The sequence below is a fragment of the Camelus bactrianus genome, chromosome 28 (assembly GCF_048773025.1).
Source record: "Camelus bactrianus isolate YW-2024 breed Bactrian camel chromosome 28, ASM4877302v1, whole genome shotgun sequence".
Lineage (NCBI taxonomy): Eukaryota > Metazoa > Chordata > Mammalia > Artiodactyla > Camelidae > Camelus > Camelus bactrianus.
Window position 1 is genome coordinate 8,053,923 of NC_133566.1, and position 27,324 is coordinate 8,081,246.

The following is a 27,324-nucleotide window of genomic DNA, read 5'->3' on the forward strand; positions in this document are numbered from 1 at the left end:
TAGGGAACCTCCAGAATAGGTAAAGACAGAGAGAGACAAAGGGGATAAGGGCTTGTCATGGTCTGGGGGCGGTAGGATGTGGGGTTCTCTTTGTATACAAGCTTTTACTTTGAGGAAGCAAATAGTCTGAAGCAAGTGGTGTTGGTGTCACAGCATTGTGAATGCACTTAATGCTCCTTAAAACTGCACAATTAAAAATGGGAAAAAGCCAAACTTTATTCTTATAAACTTAAAACAAAAATAGAATATAATATAATAGAAAAAAAAATTCTGACTCCATAGAAGATCTGTCCTTTTGGCTTTAACCCCGTGCCCTATTTTCTAGTCTTAGTCTTACTAGCTCGGTATCTTTGGTAAAACAATGTTGCCTTTAACCTGAAATATACAGGAGAGCCTATTTTCAAGGCTCTGATCTTTAAGGATATTACCACTTTTGCACTTATATAAAGACAACAAGTTGCAGAATAGAAAATAACTTTTGTTTTGTTAGAGGTTTTACAGAGGCTCTATGATCTGGTCTACGTAGACAGCTGCAGACCGAGATAATGGCAGACTAATATCTTGGCGAACCATCTTCCCCAAGTCAGACTTCAGGCTCCTTTTCTACTAAAAAGGGGAGGGGCTGTGGTTGGTTGTTGCAAACTTCTTGGTGTAGGATTTCGTTGTTCTGGGAATCCTAGCAGCTGTCCATGTGGGTCAGATCATGGTGTTCCTGTAAAACCTGCAACAAAACAACATTTTTCTAATCTGCAACTTGTTATCTTTATAGAAGTGCAAAAGTGTTAATATCCTTAAAGGTCAGAGTTTTGAGAATAGGCTTTCCTGTTTATTTCAGCCTAAAGGCAACATTGTTTTACAAAAGGTGCAGAGCTAGCAAGACTAAGCCTAGAAAACAGGGAAGAGGGTTAAAGGAAAAGGCACAGATCCAATATGGAGTCAGATTTGTTCTTCTCTATTACAGTGACTTTTGGTGAGAAATAAGAGGATGATTCCTGGGTGGGTCCTCCACTGTCGCAGGCTGGAGTTCAGGTAGGATCCCTGCCAGATTCACCATGACATTGGACCTGATCTCCCGCAGAGAAAGTGACAATTATTGGATTAAAATTACCTGTCAAAATCCCTTCAATTGTCTGTAAACTGTACGACAGCAGGGGATGTCTCATTGGCCAGTCAACTACCAGTCTCCCCTGATGCAAGGAACAAGCATCGCGGCAGGCTCCATGGTGGCCTGGCCAGTGCACCTGCCTACTTTGCTCTCCAGCCTTGGCTTCCGAAATTTGACGCTTTAAAAGCTCCCGTCCCTCTTCCCTTTGGCCTGGTGTGAATGAACAAGGTCCCTGCACCCAACTGGGCTGAGCCTAGGCCACGAACACAGCCCCATGCACACAGCCCACCATCTGCTGTCTACCCCTGGGCTCAAGTGCACCCTCTGAACTCCCCCACCCCAAAGGTCCGCGTGCCCAGTGCCTCCGCCCTAGGGGTCCAGATCACCATCAGTACCATCAACCACCCAAGGCCCACAGGACAGTGGCTGGCAGCCTGGGATCACCCTAACCTATCGGGTCAGTTGAGGCACAGGGTGCGGCGATCAGGGTGCCAGGGCGGGAATTGGAACCGCCTTCAGCCCAGCCTGCCTCGTCCTGTAGCCTCAGACATTAACTATGAAGGTGCACACTAGGCTGGATCCCCCACTGGTGGCAGTAGTCATCATTACTGGAGCCAGAATTTCCCCACCCCAACCACAGGGTGAGGGGTGAGGGAGTGAGCTCAGGGTAGGGGTGCACTCAGAGTGAAGGGGATCCCATGGTGAGGGGGTACAGGATGAGGGGTGTGGGGCCTGCTCAGAGTGGAACTGACCTGGCTGAGAGGTGAGGGGGAAAATTTCAGGATGTTGGGGTCCTGTGGTGAGGCATGAGAGGTAAGCTTCTGGGTGTAGGGGCCATACGTTAGGACCTAGCAGGATAGTGTCAGGGCAGGGACCTCGGTGTGAGGAGAAGGAGCCCTGTCTTCAAGGTCTGGTGGGAGACTGGGCCTGGCCAGGGGTGGGAGGGTAGTAACAGGGAGGGGAAGTTGAACAGGGGAAGTGGGGCTGGCAGGGTGTGGCCTGGCCCAGGGCAGTCGTGGTTCTAGTTCAGTGCCAGGACCCAGTCAGTGGCGGGGTGAAGGCTCTAGGGAACGAGACCCGGAGGGACGAGCAGGAGGGGCCCCACCTGGCTCCTCCCGGCCCCAGTGGCCTGGGCCGGTAAAGCAGGAGACCCACCCGAGCAGTTTGCGCTGCGGGCGGGAGGAGGAGGGGCGCGCAAGCGCAGACGGACAGACACGCGGACGCCAGAACCCTCCCAGAATTCGCGGAAGCTGGCGGGAGCCGGTTGCTCCTGGACCAGCTCTTGGAAGAAGAACACGGACTGGGGTCTGGGCCACCGCTTGCCCGCCGCTCAAGTGCCGCTGCCAGGCAGTCAAGGAGGCGCTGGTGGGGGCGCGCTGCTCGGGGAGCCGGCGGGTGACGCCTGGGCTGTGCGGCTGGGGAGGCGCACAGGAAGGGGTGCGGAGGTGAGTTCCCGGCCGCGCGTCCCGTTAGGACCGTGAGGCGGGTCCCAGCCGCAGCTGTGGTTCGTGGTAACACCGCTATTAGTAGTTCCTGAACCCCGTGTTTTTACTGCCACTTATACCCGGGTTTAGGAGAGTAAGTACAGCCCCGGGAGGCGGGAGGGCGCCGGACGGCTCCGGAGCATCTCCGACTGGCCCTCAGACCATGGCCTGCTCCTGGGAGGCGGGTGCGGTGCGGGTGCGGTGCGGGCGCGGGGCCTCGGATGGAATGGGGGCTGCCCCATGAGAGCCCCTGGATTTGCTCCCATCTTCCCCGCGGCCTGACCTTGGGCGCGGCCTCTAAAGCCACAGGCTTGTGGTACTAAGGTTACAGGTCAGGCTGCTCCTGGGAGGTGGGCGCGGTGCGATCAGTGTGCTGGGCTGGCTGCAGCAGCAGCGGGAAATGGTCACAAACCCCGCGCTCTCACAGGGCAGCCCCAATCCCGCCATCGCAGCCGCCGCCATTCCCTGACAGCACAGCACCCGCCTTCCAGGAGCGGGCTGACCTGTAACCTGAGTTCCACGAACCTGGGGCAGCAGAGGCCAAGCTCAGGCTATGCGCTGGGGAGTTTGAAGCAAATCCACAGGCTCCCATGTGCAGACCCCATAACCCGCCACTGCCTACGACCACACCACGCCTTACTCCCGGGAGCAGGCTGACCTGGGAACCGTGCCTGGAGCAGCAGAGGCCGAGCCCTGGACAGGCCGTGGGGGAGATGGGGGCAAATCAACCAGCTTGCCAGGTCACTGCCCATCTCCCTGCCACTGCCCCAGGTTCGTGGATCACTTGATTTCAAGTCAGTGGGTTCCTGAGAGGGAGGCTCGGTGCACTCAGGAGGCGGGCGCCTCGGGGAGGGGTGCTGCCCCAGGGGGAGCAGGTGGACTTGCTCCCATCTCCCCCACTGCCAGACCTGGGGACGGCATCTGCTGCCTCATGTCGCAGGACACATGTCATGTCAGCTTGTCCCTGGGAGGAGGGCTCAGTGTACTTGGTGCAGCCTCAGGGACTGACAAGGATTTTAGAAGTGGGCTCTAGCCCAGCATAACTAACTCCTTTCTTCTCTTGCTTCCTCAGTTGGTGGCTGTATCGTCTTTTTCATTATAGGTTATTGCTGGATAATGAACATAGGGTTCTGTGCTATACAGAAGAAACTTTATTTAAAATCTATTTTTATATATAGTGGCTAAAATTTGTAAATCTCAAACTCCCAAATTTAGCCCTTCCCATCCCCTTTCCCTGGTAACCTTAAGATTGTTTACTAAGTCTGCAAGTCTGTTTCCGTTTTGTAGATGAGTTCAGTGTCTTTTTCTCTCTTTTTTTAGATTGCACATATAAGTCGGTATCATTTGGTATTTTTCTGTTTCTGGCTGCTTTCACTTAGAATGACGATCTCTAGCTCCATCCATGTTGCTGCAAATGGTTTTATTTTGTCCTTTTCATGGTAGAGTAGTATTCCCGTGTATAAATATACCACAACATCTTTATCCAGGCATCTGTTGCTACATTTAGCTTGCCTCCATGTCTCGGCTATTGTATACAGTGGTGCTATGAATACTGGGGTGCAGGTATCTTTTAACATTGGAGTTCCTTCCAGTTGTATAACCAGAAGTGGGATTACTGGGTCATAGGATAAGTCTACTTTTAGTTTTTTGAGGGATTTCCATGTTTTCTATAATGACTACACCAAACTGGTTTCCCACCAGCAGTATAAGAGGGTTCCCTTCCCTCTACAGCCTCTCTAGAATTTATCATTCATAAACTTCTGAGCGATGGCCATTCTGACTGGTGTGAGCTGATACCTCATTGTAGTTTTGATTTGCATTTCTCTGTTTATTAGTCATAATGAGCATTTTTTCATGTGTCTATTGGCCACTTGTGTCTTCATTGGAGAAATGCTGGTTTAGGTCTTCTGCCTATTTTTGGATTGAGTTGTTTGTTTTTTTGTTATTAAGTTGTATGAGTTGTTTATATATTCTGAAAATTAAGCCTTTGTTAGTCTTATCATTTGCAAATATTTTCTCCCATTCGTAGGTTGTTGTTTTACTTATGGTTGCCTTTGTTTTGAAGAAAATTATGAGTTTAAATGCGTCCCATTTGTTTATATTTTTCTCTTATTTCCATTGCCTGGGTAGATTGCACTAGGAGAACATTGCTAAGATTTATGTCAGATAATGTTTTGCCTATGTTTTATTTTAGGAGATTTATCATGAATTTTCCATCTGCATCTTAAGCCTGTACTCTAGATCTGTGCTTCAATTTTGAATTCTGAGCTTCTTAGAGAACACCTACTCTTAGCTCATATGTCAGATTCAACATGTCTAAAGCTGATTTCATAATCTTTTTTCTTGCAGGGTCTCCACTTATTCAGTGGGATAATCATTCTTCCGGTCTTGAATACCCAAAGGCTTGGAATGGTCTTTGATTTATCTTTCTCTCATCACCCTCCATATTTTGTCAGCTTCTGGAACTGTATGTTTTTGATTTCAAGTGTCTATTCTGATTGCTGATGCTCTGATGAAGAGCTTTCATCCCTGATACAGGAATTTTTCCTTCTGTTGAATTCTTGGATATTCTCTCCCAACCCTTTCAGTCAACCTACAATTTTGACCCTCCAACATCTAGAGTGAAGTCAAAGACTTACCACAACCAGATCTCAGCCAGGTAGTCAATCATTATGTGACTTAGCCTCCTAGGGTAACCTGTGCCTTATTAAAAACCAGGAATCACCAGGCTTTTCCTATCCAGTCCTCAGTTCAAATAGCTTAGAATTGCCCTGAGAACTAGTTGGAGCCCCATCCCCTTCATAGAGTCTTCCCTATTTACTCCAAATACTTCTAGCTCCTCTTTGTATTCCTGCACTGTTTATGATCTGTAGCCTTTAATCTAGGCTTTGAGTACTGACTTGGTACCATTCCCGGGTGGTTTCCAGTGTGTCTCCTCACTTAGCTGGTAACTGGAGAAGACTCCCGTGTTCAGCCTCTTTTATACCCCTCACCCTGCTTAGCATCGGGCAATAGCAGGCATCCAGGCAGTGCTTACCTACTTTATTTATTTGCAGGGTTGGTGGTGTGGAGTATAGCTAATAACTATTAATTCAGTGTTGCAATTAATAAGGAAAGCCAAGAAAATCCATAAAACTTTATCTCCATGTTCAGTTTAGCGCTATACCTCAACAGTTTACTTAACTCTGTGTTTACATTCACATAGTGTCAGTGCTTGTACCATTCCCTGAGGCAAGCAGTTGGAACGTCATTATGCTTGACTTTCACGTTACATTTCATACTGGATATATTTTATGGAATGACAAAACCTTCTTTTATAAGTAAACAGCCCGAAGCCCAGAGAGACTAAAAGCCTAACCCAGGGTCCCCTGGTTAGTGTTTGGCACAGGCCAGGACCACGGTTCACATCTTCCAGCTGCTCCTCTTCCAGTGCCTTTTCATTCCAGTGCTGGGAAATGTAGCCCCATCGGCCAAACGGCCAAGTCACATTGCTGCCCCTTTACCTGCCAGTGATGGCAGTGCTACAAAAAGTGGGAAAGGAAAGGTCAGAAATAGGAGTGATAAAAGACATGGAAGTGTGGGAAATGGATCCTCAGCCTCCTCCTCCCTAGTTGAGCGCCTCACAAGTATCCCACTCTGACAGTGCTGTTCATTGTTTACAACATAGTCTTTAAAATCAGACTGATATTTTATAGGACATGCCTTTATCCTGGTCCCTTTCCTGCTAGTAGTCACCGTCATGGGCAGAAAGTGCCTGACTGTGCTCTGTTTGTCACGTAGGTGGGAGGTAAAGCGGGAGAGGGAGCGGGTTGAACAGAAGCCGAGCTTTTTACAGCTCTGTTGTTCTAGGACCAGAGCAGTTCCACCCTTGCTTTCATCACCTCTCCACCTCCGAGTCCCAGACACCCACTCCTGCCTGCTTCCCCACATGCCACGTCCTGGGGGAGGACAGGGTGGTTGGCAATGCCCTCTCTGCCCTCCACTCTGGGAGGTGAAGGAGTCTGCTTTAACTTTTGAGCTGTCTTGGTAGTTGGGCTTTTCCAGCTTTTCTACACTTTTCCTATCCAGCTCTGAGAAATTGGAGATGTAACTTAACAATACATGGACTATACTAATATATTCAGTGGCATTAATATGATGTTGTCTGTAAGGTGTTCTGTGACTGGATAGGAGGTTTTTTGTCTCACAGGATGCTTCACATCCAATTCTAAAGGCCAACAGGATGCAGGTGTAATTCAAATGCTTACGTGTCTGTAAGGCAGAAATGAACATTATTTGGTAATATGACCATATGTTCATAGATGACAGTTAGTCCGCCGGATCTGTATCTAATAAAAGTTTAAATTCCAAATGCTTGAAGAAAATTTGTGGAACATGTCTTTTGGCCTGTAACTAGTTGCAAAAACTGAAATCACAACTCTACCACAAGCCACAGTGTTTTCCATTAGAGAAAGCCCTCTACTTTTACAACCTCTATGTAATGTGGTGATTTTTTGGGTGAGCTGAGAGATACCAGAGTATTTTGTTGGGAAACTAGAGTGGCATGACAAGTATTCTGGGACTGGTTACAGTTGAATCTCTACTTCCTACATCCTGGACTGATTACAGAGGCAATGTTAGTGTGGTAACCAGCTTCTGAATGCAAGTGTAGCTAGGGAGACAACAGAGAAAATAGAAGGGATATAAAGTAATGGAGGGATTTCAAAGCAGTACACATGGAGACTTTGACACAATCGGCTGCTGACGTGAACTTGGCAGGAATTTGTGAGAAGTGGTGGGTGTCATTGCAAGCAGGAGAGTCCTTCAGCTTTTGGGGTGAAAAGGAAAAGGGGAGAGCAGATATGGTGGCCACCTGGGGGCTACTTGTGTCCTGAATGTGAAAATGTCTAGTCCCCTGTTCAATTTTGCAGCCACAACTTCACATGACTCAGGGAATTATTTCCACCAGAAAACCATAAAAACATAAAGAACCTCTGTTTCCCAAAGTGTTTGTTCTCGATCTGAGATGATTGTCCTGTGGTGGGAGGTAAGTTGGCGATGGGGCCTATTACATCACCCCCCTTTCACTAAAAGTCTACCTCGCTGGTTTTCACCCTACTCCTAGAGGTGCTGTCATTCTGTTACACCTAGACCTGTAAGACTGGCTTGCCTGAATCCTCACGTGAAGAGGGACGGTTGTGTGCAGTTTTAAAAAATTGCTTGGGTAATGGGGTCCTATGTTACCCCCATTGGAAATCACTGTTCCAGAGCAAATAGTATGCTATAGAAACTATATTGTTTGTAAGATGTCTTCAGAAGTTTTGCAGTAGGTTTAAATATTTGCTTGGTGATGGCATCTTGATTGTTTGAAGGAGGCAACCCTCACTAGGGGCTATGTTTGCTTCCTGTCTGAGAGTTCCTTTACTGGCAGTAGGGTGTTTGTAGACAGTTAGACAGTTACCTGGTCTGAGAAGCCGACCTTGCCTGCAGCTGGGAATTGGCAGAAGAGTCAGTTATGGGAGGAAGGCTTTAGGATTATCTGGTAGCAGAATTCTGGGATCCAAACCCTGAGAAACCTTAGCTTTTTAGAGTATGTTCTGTAACAATAGGCTTTTGGATAATTTTAACACTTGTTATGGGATGTAGATTTGGGGAAAGACATAAAAGTGAAACAACCTTAAAAAAGAATCTCCAAATATTTTAAAGAAGACAGTTCTCAGAATGAGAGCTTTTCTGGAAAAGACTATCTCTTCACAGGGGAAGCAGGGAGCATGTGTAATGGCTCTTACGGTAACTTAAAAGGTAAACCTCACCCTCCCACTTAGCTATGTCCTGGTGTACGTACATCTTCCACATCTGTAGTTTTAGACATGACATGTCATTTTCTGGTACTGCATTCTGCTTCTGAGTGAGAGACTGACACAAAGTCACATAGCGATTGAAAAATTGCGCAAAGGACTTATTGTTAAAAATGTAGCCCTGTGGCAGGGTGCTGCATTTGCAAGTGACTTTCAGTACAGAGAACACTTAAAAGAATACAGTGTTATTTCTTTTTTTATACCTTCAAGCCTTTGAATAGAAGGTTTTCTTTGCAGAGTTTCTGGAGTACATCAGAACAAGCAGGAACTAAAAATAGCTTTAAGAAAGCACCAGTATAGACGTTGCTTATAGTATGGTATCTGTCTTAAAGTTAATTCTTTAAAGCAGGAAGTTGTAACTCTCAATTTCTTAAGAAAATATAAATATTCTTGACCCTTAATGACATTCTTTGTGGGGTGAAGCTGCTTTTGCTTCCATTCTGAGCATTGAAAGGCCTTCTATGATACTTCTACCAGTCCTTAATATTTTATTTTCCCTCTGTTGGGAACTTGTTATTAAACTTGAAGCAGATATAAATATCATTATCTTGCTACATATGTAGATATTCAGTGTTACATAGTCAGAAAGTTTGTGTACGTCACGCGTATCTACATAATTCCCCCCTTTCCAACTGTGTTCCTGATGAAAGGATGATGGGAAATGGCATTATGGGGATATGTCTTACAGTATACAGTGTTTCCCCTGTTCCCTCTACCAGATCTGGATGTTCTTTCATCTTTCAGCTTCTAGACTTACTAGCTCTTTTTCTTAAGCCAGGTGTAACTCATCCCCTTGCACACACACACATGTGTACACACACACACACACACACACACACACACACATTCTGCCATAGGGAGTAGCGTGCACCATCCCATTCTCCCACTCCCGCTCTGGACCCACCCACTGGAGGCATTGTCTTGAAAGAATTCTTTGTAAGTTCCTTTTTAAAACTCGAGTGGTCAGAAAAAAGGACTGATATCCACACCTAGTAGGCAGGCCCTCAAGGATAACTTCTATGGTTAATGCCAGGTTATCTTATGTTTGAGTACCTGGGTTTCATGTCTTCCTCTGCCACCTGTGTGACCCATGATTCCCACATTTCTGTCTCCCGCTAGACTTTTTCTCTCCAACTCTGGGCTCTTACAATCTTCTGCTGATTTGTCATCTTCACTTGGAACTCTGATATCTTAAAACCAACATGTGTAAAAACTGAGCTCTTGGTCCTCCTACCCCCAAACTGGTTCTTTCTGCAGCCTCCCCCATTCAGTTAGTGGGTACTTAATCCTTCCTGCTGATTGGGTCAAAAATCTTGGAGTTATTCTGACTTTCACTGACATACCCCATGAATTCTGTCAATAGATCTGGTTTAACACTGCCTTTAAAACATATCCAGAACCCAGCCGCTTCTCACCATGGCTCCTGCCTCCACTGCTGCTTCCCTGCCCTGAGCCACTGTCCTCTCCTTCTGCACAGCCCTTCTCAATGTCTTCCCTCTTTTAATATCTGACCCATTTCGACTATTCTCACCCGGCACTCAAGTGAGCCTTGAAAACCTAAGTTAGATCCTGTCGTCCTTCTGCAGTGCCTCCCATATCACTCCGGGTGAAAGCCACAGTCCTTACAACGTCCTCCAAGGCCATACAGTATCTGCACTGACCCTTCTCCGCAGCTCCAGACGTGCCCACATTCTGGAACATGCGAGGTGCGTGCTGAACTTGGTGATGGTTATTCCGTCCACCTGGGACTTCTCACCTCCTAGTCCTAGTCCTAAACTCAGTCCTCAGTGTGGCCTGCTCTGGTATTTAATACAACATCATCCTCATCCCATACCCTCAACCCTATTTAACTTGCCATTCTTTCTTTTTTCCATGGTTCCTCTTTCCTAACATGCCACCTCCTCTGGTGCTGTGTTGTGTGAATTGTCATCTCCACCCCCCACCCCAGCTAGACTCCAACCAAGCTTCGTGAGGACAGGACTTTTGTTTTGTTTATTGATCTATTCCAAGTGCCTAGACTAGTCCTGGGTACATAGTAGGCAGTCAAAAATAATTTGCTGAATAAATTAAAAGACTATTTTAAAACTGAATCATCCTTTCAGGAACGGGTGAGGAAAGGAAGCTGCATGAAGGAAAATGGTGCAGTAAATAATATTTGCCTCTTGTTCTTTGTGTGATATATATGTGTTTTAGTCTTAATTTGGTATCCCAGGTTCTTAATTTAATAGCTGTATTAAGGTGTAATTTACAGGCCATAAAATTCACACATTATAATTGTACAAGTCAGCCATTTTAGCTATTTCTAGAGTTGTGCAACTGTGTCCTCAAAAAGTCCCCTTGTGTCTGTCCATATTCAGTTCACCCTCCCCTCAGTGGCACCCTGATACTATTTGTTTTTGTTTTTTTGGCAATCACATCTCAAAAGACTAATTTACACAGCAGTACTAATATAGCTTTGCACTTTTAGAAATGACACACTTAAATATGAAATCAGCTGTCATTGCTGAATGTAGGCAGCAGTATCAGACATCGGTCAGAAGAATGGACTTGAGTGTCAGACTGGCTGCAGTCTTACCCAGCTCCACCATTTACCAAGTTACACAAATTATTTTCTGCCTCAAGCTCTTTATCTGTTATATGGGGGTAATAATAGCATCTTACAGAGTTGTTGTGAGGATTAAGCAAACAGGGAAACAAAGTTTAGTATAGTGGCCAGCTTATGTTATTACCTAAGAAATAGCCTTGCAGGTAGAGAGCAAAATTCAAATCAGTTTCTAAAATATGTGTAAAATATGATCCAGTTCCTGCCTGGTTTGTAAACATGTATGCCTACTGCAGAATGTAAAAGCAGACTAATTTCCAAAAGAAAAGATCATTTCTCAGCATTTCTTTCAAAGGTAGATGCAAAATCATTTTTACTAAATTTTCTATGCCCATCTCTGACAGAGCTTTGACACCAGGGAGGTAATTATCTGCTTTTTTGTTAAAATCATGCTGACCATCAGAAAGTGTTCTGAATTATATTTTAGCCTTTATGTTGGGAAATACTGTGAGACTTCTTCTAAATTAATGGGGGGAGGAGCATTCATTGTAGCTCTTGTAGCTTGATAAACCTGCACTAAATTATCTTTTTTAAAATTTAGTTAAAGTAATTAATTAATTTTTTGCAGGGGGGTGGTAATTAGGTTTTTATTTATTTATTTTATTTCTAGAAGAAGTACTGGGGATTGAACCCAGGCCCTTATGCATGCTAAGAATATGATCTTTCACTTGAGCTATACCCTCCCCCCTAAATTATCTTTAATAATGCCTTTTCCTCTGATTGGTTATTTTCTTTTATGTACAGATGCACAAAGCAGGGTCATCAGAAGCCTCTCAATTCCAAAGATGATAATAGTGAAAAACATTGCACAATGACAGTGAACCCTTGGCATATGAAGAAAGATTGTAAAGTCCTGATTGAATTAAGATGGTATTGTTACATTAACATACATGTAACCGTGGCTTTCTTACCTTTATTTTTCACTTTATAATGAAGATACTCCCCACCCGTCAAGGTTGCTTTGTTTGATATAGGGAATACCTAAGTCCTTTTCTGCAAGTTTTTTAAATAAGTAAGAGCAGGTAATTTATCAGAAGTGTGAATGGTGTAATCTGCTCTGTCTAGTATGGTAGCCACCAGCCACATGTAGCTATTGTGAATTAAGATGTTCTATAAGTGGAAAATACATAATAGATTTTCAAGACTTCTTACAACAAAAATAATGTAAAATATTTATTAATAAGTTTAAAAGTGTTAATCACACTTTTGAAATGATAATATATTGGATATTTTGGGATAAATATAATTATTACTGGAATTCACTTGTTCCTTTTTATATTCTAAATGGGATTACTGGAAAATTGTGACTGGCACTATGTTTCTATTGAGAGTGGTGGCTTGTAACATTGCAAATAATATGAAAAGAAAACTTTGGTTAAAAATTTTGTAATTGAGTAGTTGATTTACATCATATTAGTTTCAGGTGTAAAATACTGAGGCTCAATATTTTTATAGATTATATTCCATTTAAAATCACCATAAAATAATGGCTATATTCCCCTGTGCTGTATGATACAGCCCTGTAACCTATCCATTTTATACATAGTACTTTTTACCTCTCAATCCCCTACCCCCTTCCTGCCTCCCCTCTCCTCCTTCTCCACATTGGTAACCACCAGTCTGTTCTGTGTACCTGTGAGTCTAATTCTGTTTTATTATAGTCATTAGTTTTTTTATTTTTTAGATATACATATGTTAATACATAGAATAATTGTTTTTCTTTTTCTGACTTATTTCACTTAGCATAATACCCTGTAGGTACATCCATGTTATTGCAAATGGCATTATTTTATTTTTTATGGCTGAGTAGTATTCCATTTTGTGTGTGTGTTCATGTGTATAAATGTATGTGTATATATGTATATATATACATATAAATATATATATAAAATATACCACACCTTCTTTATCCAGTCATCTGTCAGTGAACATTTGGGTTGTTTCAGTGTCTTGGCTATTGTAAATAGTGCTGCTGTGAACATTGGGGTGCATGTGTTTTTTTAATTATATTTTTTTCCAGACATATACCCATGATTGGGATTGCTGGATCACATGGAAGTCTATTTTTAGTTTTTTAAGGAACCTCTATACTGTCTTCCATAGTGGCTGCACCAATTTACATTCCCACCAACCGAGTAGGAGGGTTCCTTTTTCTATTAAAAGTTCAAAAATTCTCTACATTTATATACTTTCCTTACAGTTTAGGACACAATTTGGCAAAAGCCAGATAGAATTTAATAGCAGTAAATACAGTACTTTTTTTTAAATGGCCACGCATTATAGATAGATATGTTATTGATGAGTTGGTTCCCTATTTTTGTAGATGCAGAAGTTTTTATAGCTTCACAGACATTTCAGACTTGCAGAGAGAAAAATTTCTTTACATTTTGCTGAATTTGTCTGGGTGGCTTTATCGAATTTGGTCCAGGCCTGCAGAGGTAAATACACATCCAAACCTGAACCATTTGAATGTCTGCAAGATTTTACGAGTCTAGAATGTCAGATCTGGACTATAACTCTGGTGAATGACATCAGTGAGTGGACTCAAGAAAACTCCATTTGAGTGCAAAACTTTTCATAAGCCAAAAAAGGCTTTGAAATTGTGGCAAAGCCAGAGACTTTTGTGCACCACAAACCCATGGGGACAACCACAGGCCTTCTGGATTGCCAAGGGAATTCCATGTCAGATGTCAAGCACTCATAGGAATCCAAAAAGTCCCTGCCAGCCAGAGCACCTTCATTGCTACTGTGCTGTTTTGAGCAAATGTCTCTTCATAAGGTTCAAATTGGTTTGTTGTTATTTTTTTTGCATAAAAAAATGAAACAATTTCTTGTTCCCTTGGTGAAAGTAAAAGCCTAACATTTTCGGATTTCTTTTGACAGAAAGCATGATCCTATGAATATAACCTCATCTGTGATGGTCTGCAGCTGGGAGCAACCTGATCAGTGTCAGTCCCTTTGCAGCCATTGGCTGGGAGCCTGCGTGTTACCTGGAATGATATTTGAAATATGTCACCCTAGCCATGCCTTTGCTGTGGGCTGGGAGGCGAGTTAGTCAGAATCTGCATTATGGAATGTATGTTTCAGATCCAAAGCTAGGAGATCTTTTTTAATAGCCAGAGAATGTATTCATAAATATATCTATTAATGTAATAATGCAAGAAAATTTTTAATGATTATTTTATTATAAACATTTACCCCCAAAATTGAAAATGTAAGAAGAGTGGAATTAAAACTTATCTGTACATTAATTATACATAAAGAATCTTAAAATCCTTCTAAACATTTTTTTTGTTCAAATGTAGATATTTTTCCCTTCCAAAAAGGAAAATTATTATTTCACATTTTTTGCTTTTTCCTTTTATTATATATTCCATATCAATAAACATAATTCTTTTAAATCCCTTTTAATGGCTGTTTAACACTATATTGAACAGATATGTAAATAGTCCTAGGTTTCAGAAATTGAAAAATTTGTCACTACAATACCATTGCAAAGAATATTTTGGTGTTACTATTTTTAGTTACTAATTTGGACTAAAAATTAACAAGTTTGCTTTTCTTCACCAAAAATATTGGTTATTTTATGAATGGACTGTAAGGATTTTAAATAACTTTTCAGTAATTTCAACAAAGAAATTCTCTTTAAGGCAAAAATGTATGATGGTTTGCAAATCTATTTTTATTACATCTTCACTTTTACCAGTGTCATATGTGTGTGTGTTTGCACAAGTGCTTTAACTAACAGCAATGTAAGAAAAATCTGTGTACTAAAAATGTGAAAATACTTAGTTTCCTGGTTTGTGTTTTCATTCTCCCAATATAGGTTTTGGATGACAAGCTTGTATTTGCAAAAATACACACCCTGTGGGAGGTGCTCTGTACATAGGCTGAGATACTGCACATAAAATTGCCTCTGAAGCCCAGTGATCTGAAAACCCGGTCCTCAGCCTTTGATAATTTCAGCTGTTTTATGAAAGTCCTCCAAGTGGATGAAAGTATCATCAAGTCGGAGCAAGAGTTTTTCATTGCCCTATTTGAGAAGAGCTGCGTGAATGACTTTTATATTCAGGATAGAGATACATTCTTCAATCCAGCCACCAGAAGCCGCATTGTAAGTCTAAACCGAGTTTAGCTGCTGTCTTGGGGGTGATTTAGAACCTGCTGTTGAATTATCAGTGATTTGGTTTGGTTTTTAAAAGCTGCCCATAAAAAGGAAAAAAGAGAAAGAAAAGAAATATGCCTACAGATTCCTGTTAGGATAGTAAACAGTGGCTGGTTAGTTACCCTGTATAAGCCACACACTCTCTTAAAATCTTTTTAGGTTTACTTCATCCTTTCTCAGATCAAGTATCAAGTAAGGGACAGTGTTAAAAGAAATTCGGGATTAACAGGCTTGTGTGCTCTGGGATCTGCAAGGCAGCTTTCCCTCCCCATGGTGTAAGTCAAATGGCAGAAACAAAATAAAGCACCTTATGTATCCTCCGGTGTTAACAGGAAAAGGCTAATTTTCTTGACCTTGTTTCTTCCTGGGTAAAATGAAAATAATATGTAGGAGGTGACAATCTCATTTAGGGCAGGAACCATGTTGTCTTGTTCACTGCTGAATCCCAGGCACCGGGAAGGCTGGGTTTAACGAGTCAGTGAATGAATGAACTGTATTTCCCCCAGAGTTACCATGTGGGGCAGTGTGGATTAGCGGCTAAGAGCATAGATTCGAGAGAGGAGGGTACAGCTCAAGTGATGGGGGGCATGCATAGCCCGCATAAGATCCTGGGTTCAGCCCCAACACCTCCTTTAAAATAGACAAATAACCCTAATTACTTTCCCACACCCCACCAGAATTACCTTATTATCTTCCCGCCAACAACAACAACAAAAAAAAGAGAAGTGGCCAAGAGCGCAGAATCAGGATGGAACACCTTTGCTGGTTTCTCGCTGTCGACCTTGTAAAAGACATTTAGCCTCTGTGTTTATCATGTTCCTCATCAATAAAATGGGGATAATAATAGTACCCACCTCGTAGAGTTTCTATGGGGATTAATGAATCTGTGTTAATGTTAGAACAGCCCTCGCTAATAGTAAGTACTACGCATCTGTCAGCTATTTTCAAAATTACTGACAGATGTTATTATCAACAAAAGAAGTATTAGTTCTTTGTAAAGGAAATGCATGTTAGACCATTTCATTTATCATTTTCTGTAATTCAGGCTTTTCCCTCTGAAATACCATTTTCGGTCTGTGCACTAGAAAGCCACAGGGTTTTCGAAATTTCATCTGTCTGGGTTCTTGTCATGATGGCAATACTGCAGAATGTTGACATTTATTAGGGACTCCGTCTGAGATGACAGCAACCCCGCAAATTCAGGAGCGCTTCTCTAACTGATAACATCTCACATGAAATGAAGTTTTTAAAATGTAACAGCCTCAGACGCTTAATGATGCCATAATTGCAAGGATGTTATATCTAAGCTCTTTAAATAAATCCTGTAATTGAAATAAAGGAAATACTATATTATGGTGCTCTATGACTTTGTTATCTTTGCTAACCATTTATCTGACTCTCTAAGACCAAAGAAAGCAAAGACTGAGATTGATCATTACTACTATGTAGTACACGTATTTGTGGATGAAGACAATACTGAAATGCACTGTTTAAGATATTAAAATGGACACTAAACAGCTGCTTGATGCACATGCATGAACAGAACAGGGAGCTGGGTGCAGGGAGCAGACACTGAGCTTCCTGGATCAGAGACCCAGCATAGCAGTCCAGCCCAGCAGTCCACATGTTTTATATTTATGTCCCAGCAAAATTAGAAGTGAGAGTCTGAAATGAACTTTGGGGACCCTTGCAAACAGCTGTCATGATTACTAATGTGGGACACCAGGATTCTGCAGTGTTTAGTTGGCATCTGTGCACAACCAGTTCTTTTCCACTAAAGCCTCTTGTAATTGCTGGTCCCAGATCCAGGCTGAGGAATCATCTTATGTGGTGTTTGGGAGGGAGGTAAGTGGAGTCAGGACCCATGTTAAGGCTGGGTGGGTAATAATCTGGTTCTAGTACAGTAGAAAGGAAAGTGGGTCAGGTGGGAAGGAGAATGACAGGATTTAAATTTTGTTTCTTGAGTAAGCTAAATACATATCATCATGTCAAGTTTCTTTGTTTATATTCCATGTGCTGTCACCGAATAACTACTGAATTGTGGGGACAAAAAAGCATGGGTTTTAGAATTGACCCTGCCCCTAAACAGCCAGAGTCCAGGTTCCTCTGGCGGTCCAAGGTGGGGCCTGGACCGTCAGGTGTCCCTCCACTGCAGCAGTTTGGGCACTTGGGTGGGCTAGTTTTTTTGCTGTGGAAGACTGGCCCGGTTGTAGGATATTAAGCATCTGCAAGGCTCTCACCAGATACCCACGGTGTTCCCAGGACTGTAACATCCAAGCGTTCCTTTCCACCCACGTTTGCAAATGACCCTCAAGGGGTTAGTATTAATCCTGGGTGAGAATTATGAAAAATTATATGGTACCTCCATCCCTTCTGGCAAGTGAGGGCCCCTTATTTACAAATGACCACGAAGTGTTAGCACCGCATTTTATCAACAGAACATGTGAACACGTGGTGACAGTGATGCTAACCTGTTTGCTTCTGCTTCCCAGTGCAACTTCAGCCTCCGTCAGAGGACCTCCGCTGCGCCAGCATACAGGGCCTTCTGTACAGGGGATGGGCTCCTCCTCGAAGCATAGACAAGAAACAGCCCTTAGATCTCATCAGGTGAGCTTTTGTGGAGAGCACTCCAGTGGGAAAGACTCAGGGTTGCCCTAATGGCATCTGAGGATGACAGTCCTCCAAGAGTGTTACCAACCAGGAAGCTCACAGGAGCTCTGAGATTTGTTGCCCCAAGTTTTTACTGGAGGCTTTATTACAAAGACATGATTTATTGGGTCACTACCGACATGGTTAACCCAAACCCTAACTGTAAGTCAAAACTTTCCTTAGCCATAACCGTTGAGCCCCTTCCTCTCCAGGTGGTCACTCACTTGTCACAAAGCTCAAAGCCCCACTCCTCTAATCACATGGTTGGTGTATCTGGCTGGCCAGTCCCCATCCTGAGTCAACTCATAAACACAAGCCATCCAAGGGTCCAACATGAACAGCAAAGACATTCCTATCTTGGGAAATTTCAAGGCTTTAGTGGTTGCCGTCCAGGAACTGGGACCAGAGTCCTACCGAATTCTTCATTAAACAGGAGTAAAAGTTAGATTTCACTTAAATTATAAAATAATAGAGAAATTCTCACTGCTTTGCTGTATTTGCTGTTCGACACCGTTTCACTACACCATGTGACTGTAATGTCGTGCTCAGCATGTGTCTTCTCAGAGCACCAGCACCGGCTGCTTCCCGGGAGCTTATGCTCTTTGGGCAAGGCTGCTGGGGGGAGGGAGGCCAAGGACAACCGAGCAAACAAAAATCATCAGGCGAATAAGGAAACAATTTCAGATTGAAATGAAGGAAATAACACAGTTTTGAGATGGGAGACTTGGGGGGAAGTGAGTCAAGAAAGCTATCTTTGAGTAGGTTACATGTGAGCTGAGATGGCGATAAGGAGGCTGGACTTTGAGGATCTGGGAAAAGTCACCACAGGAATAGAGGCAGCTTTTCCATTGGCCCTGAGGCACAAATGTGCTCAGCAGGTTTGAGGAGATACTGGGGACAGCGCTGGTGAGAGTGATGAGACGCGAAGTTTAGAAGGGCGTCAGGAGCACGGAAAGGAGTGTAGACTCTAAGTGCAGTGAGAAGCAGTCATGATAGTTTAAGCACTAAAGTAATTTTCTCTCACTCACGTTTTGCAAAGATACTGTGGAGAATGAATTGCAGGGACCCAGGAAGCAGGGAGGCCGGGTAGGAGGCCCTTGGACTGGGCCAGATGAGAGATGGTGGGAGCCAGGGAGGAATGCATTTGGGGAGTGGGGCTGACAGGATGCAGTTATGGGCTGGCTTTTGATGGTGAGACGAGGAGGGTCAAGGTAGCCCCAGGTCTGCCTGGAGCCAGGTGCCTGTTGTTTCTAATCTCAGCACCCCATGCAGGTGCCCACCTACTTGGGCAAACCTCTTAACCTTCCAAGTGAGGGTTTTAAAACACTGAAGTCTTTTTGTTTGTTTCATATTTTATGGAAAGATTCAACATGTACAGAAGTAGAATAGCACAGCCAGCCTGCCTGTATCAGTCACCCAGCTCCAGAATTATAAACTCAGAGTCACTGTTGTTGCATCTTTCATCGCCACCTCCTCCCCTCCCCCACTACGGGATCATTTTGAAGGCAATCCTACATAGCTTAACCTTTCATTAGTGAAATGACAAGGTCTCTTTCAAATACAATTGGAATATTCCTTTTTTTCTTTAGGGTTACAAAATAATTTCCTGATTGTCACAAAAATACACTTTTAAGTAGTTTGGGGGTTGAAATCAGGATCCAGACTAGGTTCAGACATTGCAGCTCGCATATCTCTCAAGTGGGTTCTAATCTATAATTTTCCTTTTTCTCATTTTCCTTGAAATTGCTGAGGGGTTTCTCTATTTACTGTGTGGCTGATTTCATTCTCCCCTGTGGTGTTAGACTTGTTTCTCCATCCTATGTATTTGCTTTAGCTAAGTGATTTGATCCTACCCTAAAAGCTTGATCTGACTGAGGTTCAACTCTGTGCAAGAATACTTGTTATGTGAAGTTTTTTACTCCTGTCACAAGGTACATTATGTCCAGTTGACTCTCTTTTTTGTGATGACAGCAGCCAATAATGATTGTCACCCGGGATCATTATTTCATAAGGGATTTTATTTGATGTGGTCATACTCTAATTTTCTCCCTCAATTATCAGCAGGATCACAGTCATGAAGAGGCACTTTCTCATTAACCCGGGTTATCCTGTAGAACACTGTTCTAAAAGAGGATGTTTGTACATATGTAAATATTTAAAGTTGATAAATTTTTCTTTTCTTTTTAAATCATTTTTTTTCTAATGGAATTACTGAAGATTGAATCTAGGACCTTATGCATGCTGAGCACACACTCTGCCACTGAGTATACCCCATCACCCTTGAGTTTCATATTTATATGATATTTTCCTTCTGTTATTTTTGTTTTATGTTATACAGTATTTGATGGCAGGGCAATGGGTTTGATGGGTCTTTAATCATTCTTTATGGGTTTTTGGGGTTTGTGTGTGTGTTTGTGTTTCTAAAGAAAACAATTTTCCCAGTATTTTAAGTATGTTCTACTAAGGAAAATATGTTGATCTGTTCCCTACTCCTGGTCCATGTGTTCCCTTTGTTTCCTCCCACTAGTGGGCCTTTGAAATCTGTGACAAGACTAGCATGACGTTAATCCAGGTTGAAGGAGATCTGAAGAGATTTATTCAAGAAGATGAAATTTGTAAACAATGCATTGGAAAGTATTGAGAAAGTTATTCATTAGGAGAAGGTCTGGGGTTGAATTGTTAAGTGCACAGAAATCTAAGCTATGAGCCTCCAAGACAATTATTAACTCCAGGAAAAACAAAGTAGGGAAGAAAAAAGTAAGCCTAGCAGACAACTTGCTACAGCTGTGAACAGTCTGTACCGAGTCCTAATAATGTAAAGCAAGGATACCGAGCTGATCAAAATTATAATGTAATTGTATCAAAAGGTTGGAAGAATGAAGGTTTCGGTGTGTAGATGAGATGGGGTTTGAAAGAGAGCTTAATCCTCATTTTCCAAAATAGAAAGTTAGATAGGTGATACATAAGGTTGAAAAAGTCAGTAGACTGTGTTTCAAGGATATTAGTCAGAGAACGGGAGTAATTATTCCAAGAGTCAGCAGTAGGAGCTGAACGTGGTTGCTTCTGACCAGGAAGTGGGGCGGTTGTTGGGAACTGCTCCTTTTTACAATCGGTGTTCGAGAACTGTTTGACTCTTTAATGAATGTATGGTATAACTTTGATAAAAAGAAATCAAAGCTGAATTTTGAAACATTGATGTTAAGAATTGGGGTGTTTTTGACAGAGAGAAATAACAATCAGACAAAACTACATTTGAAGGGATCCTCATTATTCCTAGCCTTTCAGCAAGGACTAGGAGGCAGACATCTGTTAAAGGTTCAAAAATTCTTTCTGACCTACTTGCTGACATGTAACATTTGGAAGTAATGAACTCCCCGTTGCTGTAAATATCCAGGCAGAGGCTGCTTGACCAGCTCTCTAACTGTAGCAGGGTGTGTTTACCGTTGGCCAGTTGGAGCAGGCAACTTCTAACATTCTTTCAGTTTTGAATGTGGCATTTTCAGGATGGATAGTTGATAAGAATGTATTACAAAAAGCTTAACAACAAAGAGTCCAAGACATCTCATACCCATTGCAAGGGTTTTCTCTGCCAGACACCATCCTGAGCCTGCCATCCGTGAGCCAGGCCACAAAGTCCAGTCACATGAGAATGAACACACTTTGTCCCTCCTATCTGACATGGCATCGTTCTCAACCCTTTTCCCCATGGAATGGTCCATGCCCAGGTCTCTGATACGGAGCTGGTCTAACAGCAGCCCTGTGAGAGCTGGTCCAGCCCAAGGGGGTTCCTGCGTGAAGTTTCCCAGGACTGCAGGCTGTTCTCAGAGCTGAGTCCCCCCTAGGCTAAGCCCACGGAGCTCATGTCAGCTCGAGACTGAGCCGGAAGCCTCAGAGAGAACTGAGAGCTGAGGAAAGCCACAGGTTTTACCCAGCACTGCCAAGTCAGCAGTGCGCCAGCTGAGGGAAGTATCAAAAGCAGCAAGACACAACTGAGCTGCCGCCTCATTGTTCCGCCTCATCCCTAAACCCTCTGTGTCTGCCTGTCTGTGTCTGTCTCCCTTTCAGGACCAGCCTGGCCCCGCTTCATGCCCTGCCTCCTTTCTTCTCATCTTGCCTCCCTGGCCTGTTCCATCTACTCAAGATTAACTGAGAAACATTGAAGAGTTTTTAAAACCTAAGAACAACAGACGTGCTAGATACAAAGAATAAAGGGCAGTGCCTTCCTCAGTCACATCCCTCCTGCCCTCTCCCATTCCCACAATGAGTTTTATAAATATTTTGTCAGAGAGACATTGCACTCCCAGTTGTTATCATTATCAGCCATTTCCTTATTATCTGTGGTTTACGATGCATTTGCTCCAGGGACGTTCCCGAGATAAGGCAGGAGCAGATGACTGAGCCAGTTGTTGATGTCCACTTGTGTCAAGCCTGTTAAGAATGATCTTTGGGGGGATTTGTTGAATGTGCCAGACTGTCCAGTGAGTGGTGATGATCCCCTGCATCTGCTCCGGAGTCGGCCTCGTCCCCTCCTTTGCTCTGTTCTCATTTATCTCTCTTCAGCAGGTGAACCAGTGATCTGTACTTCTATGATACGTAAAATACTTCTTATTTCACGGTAGAATTTGGGGGCTGCTATGAAAACGCATATATTTTAAGTGTGAATTGAGTCAGAGTTTTAAACTTAAAGCCCCCTTGATTTAGAATCAGAAATTAATATGATGGAGGGAGGGTATAGCTCAGTGTTAGATTGCATGCCTAGCATGCATGAGGTCCTGGGTTCAATCTTCAATGCCTCCATTTAAAAAACAAATAAATAAACTTAATTATGCCCCCCAAAAGAACAAAGAAAAAGAAATTAACATGAGGATGAAGCTACAGATTGATTATGTTTGTCTTCTGAAACTACCTTCTGTCTTTCTGCAGGAAATTCTGCACAGAGAAGGTCAGAATCTACTTTGATTGTCTGGGCTATTACACTCAGATGCTCCTCCTGGCAGCAGTCATGGGGGTGACTTGCTTTCTGTATGGATATTTTAATCAAAATAACTACCTGGAGGTAACTTCTCTTTACTCCTTGTTACCGTGCTTACTTAACTTAGAATGACATTTTCCAGGAGCATCCATGTTGCTGCAAATGGCCCTATATTGTCAGTTTTTATGGCCAAGTAGTATTCCATTGTATAAATATACCACTTTTTTAGCCAGTCATCCGTTGATGGACATTTAGGCTGTCTCCATGTCTTGGCTATTTTACATAGTGCTGCTACGAACATTGGGGTGCAGGTGTCATCCTGAAGTAGGGTTCCTTCAGGATATGTGCCCAGGAGTGGGATTCCTGGGTCACATGGCAAGTCTATTCCTAGTCTTTTGAGGAAACTCAATACTGTTTTCCACAGTGGCTTCACCAAGCTGCATTCCCACCAGAAGTTTAGGAGGTTCCCCTTTCTCCACAGCTTCTCTAGCATTTGTCATTTGTGGATATTTGAATGATGGCCATTCTGACTGGTTTGAGGTGATACCTCATTGTAGTTTTGATTTGCATTTCTCTGACAATTAGTGATATTGAGCATTTTTTCATGTGCCCATTGATCTTTTGTATGTCTTCCTTGGAAAATTGCTTGTTTACATCTTCTGCCCATTTTTGGATTGGGTTATTTGGTTGTTTCTTATTAAGTGATATGAGCTGCTTATATATTCTGGAGACCAAGCCTTTGTCAGTTTCATTTGCAAAAATGTTCTCCCATTCTGTAGGTTGTCTTTTTGTTTTACTTATGGTGTCCTTTGCTGTGCAGAAGCTTGTAAGTTTCATTAGGTCCCATTTGTTTATTCTTGCTTTTATTTCTATTGCTTGGGTTGACTGCCCTAGGGGAACTTTTCTGAGATGTATGTCAGATATTTTGCCTGTATTTTCTTCTAGGAGGTTTATTGTATCTTGTCTTATGTTTATCTTGCTGAAGAGAGTGTCTTTATTCCATTGTATATTCTTGCCTCCTTTGTCAAAGACTAATTGACCAAAAGTTTGTAGGTTCATTTCTGGGCTCTCTATTATGTTCAATTGTTCTATATGTTTGTTTTTGTGCCAATACCATGCTGTCTTGATGACTGTAACTCTACAGAATTGTCTGAAGTTTGGGAGAGTTGTTCCTCCAGCCTCTTTCTTTTTTCTTCAGAAATGCCCTGGAAATTCTATGTCTTTGATCATTCCATATAAGTTTTATTGTGATGTGTTCTAGTTCTATGAAATTTGTCCGGGGTAATTTGATAGGGATTGCATTAAATCTGTAGATTGCCTTGGGCACTGTGACCATTTTAACAATATTGATTCTTGCAATCCAAGAGCATGGGATACCTTTCCATTTTTTAAAGTCTTCTTTAATTTCCTTCACCAATGGTTTATAGTATTCTGTGTATAATTCTTTCACCAATGTGGTTAGATTTATTTCTAGATATTTTATTACTTTGGGTGCTATTTTAAAGGGGATTGTTTCTTTACTTTCTTTTTCTGTTGATTCATCATTAGTGTAAAGAAATGCAACTGATTTTTGAACATTAATCTTGTAACCTGCTACCTTACTAAATTCTTCGATCAGCTCTAGTAGTTTTTGTGTGGACTTTTAAGGGTTTTCTATATATACTATCGTGTCATCTGCATATAGTGACACTTTTACCTCTTCTTTTCCAATTTAGACCCCTTTTACTTCTCTTACTTGCCTGATTGCTGTGGCCAGGACTTCCAAGTCTATGTTGAATAGGAGTGGTGATAGTGGGCATCGTTGTCTTGTCCCAGATTTTAGTTGGAAGCTTTTGAGTTTTTCACCATTGAGTGCTATGCTGGCTGTAGGTTTGTCATATATAGCTTTTATGATGTTGAGATATGTTCCCTCAATACCCACTTGGGTGAGAATTTTTATCATAAATGGTTGTTGAATTTTATCAAAAGCTTTTCTGCATCTATTGAGATGATCATGTGGTTTTTGTCCTTTCTCTTGTTGATGTGAAGTATGACATTGATTTATTTGCATATGTTGAACCACCCTTGTGTCCCTGAGATGAACCCCATTTGAGTATGATGTATAACCTTTTTTATGTGTTGTTGGATTCTATTTGCTAGTATTTTGGTAAGGACTTTTTGCATCTGTGTTCATCAGTGATATTGGTCTGTAATTCTCTTTTTTGGTGGTGTCTTTGCCTGGCTTTAGTATCAGGGTGATGGTGGCTTCATAGAATGAGTTTGGGAATATTCCTTCTTTTCAATCTTCTGGAAGAGTTTGAGAATGACTGGTATGAGTTCTTCTTTGTATGTGTTGTAGAATTCCCGGTGAAGCTGTCCAGTCCTGGACTTTTATTTGTAAGGAGGTTTTTTATTGTTAATTAAATTTCATTCCTAGTGATCAGTTTATTGAAGTGGTCAGTGTCTTCTTGATTCAGTCTTGGTGGACTCTATGTTTCCAGAAACTTGTCCATCCCCTCTAGGTTATCCATTTTGTTTCCATGTACTTTTTCATGATATTCTCATATGATATTCTGGATTTCTATGTTATTTGTTGTAATTTCTCCATTTTCCTTGCTTATTTTGAAAATTTGGGCTCTCTCTTTTCTCTTCTTTGTGAGTTTGGCCAGAGGTTTGTCGATTTTATTTATTCTTTCAAAAAACTAGCTTTTGGTTTGATTGATTATTTTCTTCATTTTTTTATCTCTATGTTATTTATTTCCTCCATGATCTTTATTATTTCCTTCCTTCTGCTGACTTTTGGGTGTTTTTGCTATTCTGTTTCTAGTTCTTTTAGCTGGTGGGTTAGATTTTTTATTTGATATTGTTCTTCTTTTTTTGAGGAAGGCCTGTATCGCCCTAAACTTTCCTCTTAGCACTGTTTTTGCTGCATCCCATAAGTTTTGTGTGGTTGTGTTTTCATTTTCATTAGTCTCAAGGTATTCTTTAATTTCAACTTTGATTTCATCATTGACTCATTGGTTTTTTATTAGCATGGTGTTTAATCTCTATGCTATCCTTTTTTTCTTCTTTCTCTGTTGTTGATTTCTAGTTTCAAGGGCATTGTTTTCAGTAAAGATGCTTGAGATAATTTCTATATTCTTAAAATTTTTGAGGCTTCTTTTGTGACCAAGTACAAGATCAATCCTAGAAAATGTTCCATGAGGACTTGAAAAGAATGTATATCCTATTTTGGGGGGTTGTAATGCTCTGAAATTATCCACTAAATCTAATTTTTCTATTGTATCATTTAATTTCTCTGTTGCCTTCTTTATTTTCTGTCTGGAAGATCTGTCTAGTGATGTTAATGTGGTGTTAAAATTTCTGACAATGATTGTATTCCCATCAGTTTCCCCCTTTATCTCTGTTAGTAGTTGTTTTATGTACTTAGGTGCTCATGTTGGGTGCATATATATTAATGATTGTAATATCATCATCTTGTATTGCTCCTTTAATCATTATAAAATATCTTTATTTATCTTTCTTTATGGCCCTTGTTTTAAAGTCTATTTTGTCTGAAATAAGTACTGTTACACCTGCTTTTTTGGTGTTTCCATTTGCATGGAATATCCTTTTCCGTCCATTCACTCTCAATCTATATGTGTCCTTCTCCCTAAAGTGTGTCTCTTGTATGCAGTGTATTGAAGGTTCTTGCTTTATTATCTAGTCTGCCACTCTGTCTTTTGACTGGAGCATTTAGTCCATTAACATTTACAATAATTAATGATAGATGAGTGTTTATTGCTATTTTGAACTTATTTTTGCAGTTGATTTGTTATTTCTTCTTGGTTCCTTTCTTCTTCCTTTTGTGTATGGTAACTTTCCTTTGTATTACCTTGGATTGTATTTAGTTTTTGTGACTCACTTGTAAGTTTTTGGCTTGTGGTTACACTTTTTTGTAAGTCTGTTAACCAATTACTGTAACTGTGTGTACTAAACAGATAGTAATATAATCTCAAACCCATCCTACCGAGAACAAAAAATTTAATAAAAAAGAAGAAAGAAAAAAATACTCTATATTTTCTTGCTTCCCTCTCCCACTCAATAATTTACATGTCTTCTTTTACAATTTCATGTTTATTCTATTTGTAATTCATGGCAGTTATCACCTTTCCAGTTATGAGTTCTCATTTCTGTAGCATCCTGCATCTTTTCTATTTAGAGTAGACCTTTCAGTATTTCTTTTAGCATGGGTTTAGTTTGCTAAAGTCTTTTAGTTTTTGCTTCTCTGTGAAATTCTTTATCTCTGCTTCTTTTCTAAAGGATGGCCTTGCTGGAGAAAGTATCCTAGGCTGCATCTTTTTTTCATTCAGGACTTTGAATATATCTTGCCACTCCCTTCTGGCCTGTAGTGTTTGTGTAGAGAAATCAGCTGAGAGCCTTCTCTTGTAACTCACTCTGTTTTTCTCTTGCTGCCTTTAGGATCATTTCTTTATCCTTCAGTCTGGCCATCTTGATTATGATATGTCTTGGTGTGGGTCTCTTTGGGCTC

General features: G+C 41.7%; 1 long non-coding RNA gene across 8 annotated transcripts in view; it reads left to right on the forward strand.

Moving 5' to 3' along the window:
• Window positions 1–2,181: 2,181 nt before the first annotated feature.
• Window positions 2,182–27,324, forward strand: part of LOC141575409 (uncharacterized) — a 65,724-nt gene continuing 40,581 nt past the window's right edge. For 5 of the 8 annotated variants that reach the window (XR_012502934.1, XR_012502935.1, XR_012502937.1 and 2 more), the window contains exons 1-5: window positions 2,182–2,550; window positions 13,912–14,104; window positions 14,855–15,142; window positions 17,686–17,800; window positions 22,766–22,898. This is a non-coding gene — a long non-coding RNA (uncharacterized LOC141575409). The remainder of the gene's footprint in view (window positions 2,551–13,911; window positions 14,105–14,854; window positions 15,143–17,685; window positions 17,801–22,765; window positions 22,899–27,324) is intronic. The other 3 variants (XR_012502936.1, XR_012502938.1, XR_012502940.1) reach the window with 3 other exon arrangements.